This window comes from Podarcis pityusensis (genome assembly GCF_964106645.2).
Source record: "Podarcis pityusensis genome assembly, chromosome: 10".
In the NCBI taxonomy this organism is placed as follows: domain Eukaryota; kingdom Metazoa; phylum Chordata; class Lepidosauria; order Squamata; family Lacertidae; genus Podarcis; species Podarcis pityusensis.
The window spans coordinates 34382286-34386046 of record NC_138035.1 but is presented as its reverse complement, the minus strand read 5'-3'; positions in this window follow the sequence as shown (position 1 = coordinate 34386046).

Sequence of the window (3761 nt, the reverse complement as noted above, 5' to 3'; positions counted from 1 at the left end):
CTTATTTTTGTTATACTTTTTGTTTCTTTTGGGTTACCTTTTCAGATAAAGCAAAAAGCAAAACAAGAATATACCAGTATTTTAAAGCGGCATTTTCCAAATGTTTCCAGAACCTTGAAGTGGTTAATCTAGCCACTGATAAGAGGAACCTGATTAAGTCTTTATTCTTGCCATCAAGATTTTGCCCACCCCAGATATTTGAAAATGCTAGGGATGGAAACAGAATAACATCTGGGTGAGTAATCTTCTGTATTTTCTCAAAACCCTTCCACAGTGGGACATGTACCCCACGTGCAGAAAGAGAGAGCGAGAGAGTGAGAGATAGAAGCTTTTGAGGCCCTTCATCTCCAACAGCTTGGGGACGACATATGTGCGATATGTGACAATCTGGTAAATGTCAGGTGCCATCTAAAAATAAATATGAGGCTTGTTTCCTTATATTTCCTTATTTCCGCAATGATGAAATTGAATACGTAGCTTGGTCTCCCGGATTTTTTTTGCTAAGTATCTTCGTTGAGATGACAGCTAAATTCTTTTTCACAGCATTTGTTTGGTGACAGTGATCCTGGTCAGGCTCTCACACCTATGGTTTCCAGTGAAGGTTTTAAAACACAATTTTAAGGAGTGTGTTTAACACCAATTGTAGTTTGGCCCAAAGTCTTATGAAATCCAAGTGCTAAGAAACAGTGACTAAAAAATACCCCAAGATTCAAGGTTGCCATATATCTTGAATAGCTAAGGAGGAATGTAGAAAAATTAAAGACGCGTCTGTTCATTAATGGAGCTGCGGGGCGGAGACAAGAGAGAAAATGAAGCACACAAGAGAGCTTAATATAGGCCCCCACACTTTGTGACCCGCCAATCAAAACACAGCTCAGCAACCGGGTCTGGCAGTCCACGAGGGGCTAAACAAACCTCCTTTCAAAAATGCCTGACTGGGATTGCAGAAGAGTGTAGGAAGTGACAGACTGTGGCGACTGTTGGTCTGTATTCAACTTGGTGGGTCATAAGTTGTGCACGCCTAGTTTAAATATACACAGGGAGACATGAAAGTCAGTGTTCTGGAATGCATCTGAATAATGTGCTTTTTGGCCTGTTGGCTGGCTACCAAATATGCCTGCTTCTTGCTGCTTAGCTACATACAAAATATGTATTAATGACATCAAGGAAACTCCCTTTATATTCAGGTTTACTTGGGAACACATACACGGCAGGTTTTACGTGCTACCAAAAATCCACAAAGCCAAACAACCTTGAACATTCCAACAACCAAGCAACCTTGAACATCTGCCAACCACACAGCTACTGAAAGGATTTATTTCTATATTGACTTAAACTTACAAAACATAGTGCAAAGCCTCCCATCACATATCAGAGACACTAATGACTTCTTACTTGAAGTCAAGTCTCTAAACAAGCAGTGCCAATTCCACACCAATACTATACTTTGGATGTCACAGCTATTTACACCAATGCCACATAAAGATGGTGTTCAGGCTTTAAATGAGTTCCTTAACAACAGAAATTCTAAAAATCCTCCAACAGAGGTTATTTGCAGTGCTTTTTTTAAATAGAAAAATAGGTGTCGGTACTCGCCATGAAGTTGTTACAATAAGTGTCACACTTTTTAACCAAAAAGAGAGAGGTGCTGGTGCTTCATACCCTTCAGTAAAGGTAAAGGTACTCCTGACCGTTAGGTCCAGTCGCGGACGACTCTGGAGTTGCGGCGCTCATCTCGCTCTATAGGCCAAGGGAGCTGGCATTTGTCCACAGACAGCTTCTGGGTCATGTGGCCAGCGTGACTAAGCCGTTTCTGGCGAACCAGAGCAGCGCAGGGAAACTCCGTTTACCTTCCTGCCGGAGCAGTACCTATTTATCTACTTGCACTTGACGTACTTTCGAACTGCTAGGTGGGCAGGAGCTGGGACGGAATAACAGGAGCTCACCTTATTGGGGGGATTCTAACCACCGACCTTCTGATCGGCAAGCCCTAGGCTCTGTGGTGTAGATCACAGCGCCACCCGCGTCCCCATACCCTTCAGTACCCTCTTTAAAAAAGCACTGCTTACTTGTAATAACAACATTTAAAGGAGAGCATCACTTGCAAGTACAAGGCATGGCTATTGTGCTACTGTTGCTCCATCTTATGGAAATATATTCTTGGGAAAACTTTAACAAGACAACCCATAAGAGCTCATTAAGAAACCACCTGCATGGTGGAGCCAATATCTTTGTGGTCTGAACTTAGAACAATTTACAAATTACATCAAAACTCTGTACATCAAAACTCTGTACATCAAAACTCTGTTCATCCAGCTAAAGGTAAAAGGTAAAGGACCCCTGGACAGTCCAGTCAAAGGTGACTATGGGGTGTGGTGCTCATCTCACTTTTCAGGCCGAGGAAGCTGGCATTTGTCCACAGACAGCTTTCTGGGTTATGTGACCAGCATGACTAAACTGCTACTGGCGCACGGAGGACTGTGATGAGTGCCGGAGTGCACAGAAATGCCGTTTACCTTCCCACTGCAGCAGTACCTATTTATCTACTTGCACTGGTGTGCTTTCAATCTGCTAGGTTGGCAGAAGCTGAGACAGAGCAATGAGAGTTCACCCTGTCACACGGATTCGAACTGCTGACTTTCTGATCGGCAAGCCCAAGAGGCTCAGTGGTTTAGACCACAGCACCACCCGCATCTCTCATCCAACTACCAAGTTTACATTCAACAGCACCACTGATAATCCACACATCCCTTTTCTTGATGTCCTCCTCATCACTGAAAACAATAAAATAGCCACTGTTCTTTACAACAAACCCCCTGATAATGCCCACATCTACCTATGCTGGAAATCCTGCTATCCAAAGCATCTATTTTTAAAAAGTGTCTACACCTTGGCTTTCAGGAGCAAATTCATTTGCAGTAACAAAGATAAATATCAATGAAGGATCAGCAGTGGCGTAGCGTGGGGGGTGCCAGGGGTGCCAGCCGCACCGGGCGCAACACCTGGGGGGGCGCGAGTCCAGAGGGAAGGGACAAGCAATCAAGGTTTGGTTGGGGTGGGGGGTCGTCGTCTCCGCCACTGCTTCTGTTTTCCGCTGCGCTGAGGCGAGCTGGGCGCGGCCAGGCATGCAAGCGCAGCGCCTGGCCAAGCGCTGCAGCCTGGGGAGCCGGCGCCTTAGCGCCTCGCCGTCGGCCGCGCAGCCGTTGCCCAAGTTGCCCAAGCTCGACAACTCGTGGAGGGCGTCTCTCTCTCTCTCTCTCTCTCTCTCTCTCTCTCTCTCTCTCTGCCTGGAGGGGAGGGGCTTTCCCTGCTCTTTGTTCCGTTTGAGCAAACACAGCAACGAAACAGAGCAGGGTGGGCAGTAAGACCCTGAGGCAGAATGCAGGAAAGCAGCCACTTCCTCTTTTCAGGTTTCCCTTCTCCGGTACCCACGTTTATTGCGAGGGAAATCTAGCTGACTGCAGGGAAGGGGTTGGGTGCATGTAATGTGTGACAAAGGCATCAGGTGTACGTCTTGGGTGGAAAGGGTATAAGGGTGGGGAGGTAGAGTGCATTTTAAAAAACCAAAACATTGTGGATTTAAACAAGGAAAATGTAGCATAATCTACTGTTTGTAAGGGCCCTTTGGGATTGGTTTTACCCATCTCAGACAGTTAGCTCATAGTGTAAATAAAGATGGCTGTTGTTTACATTTTTTTAATAAAAGCATCAACAACGATCCTTTTGCACGGTCTGTTGTGCTGTGTTGCAGAACTTTTTGC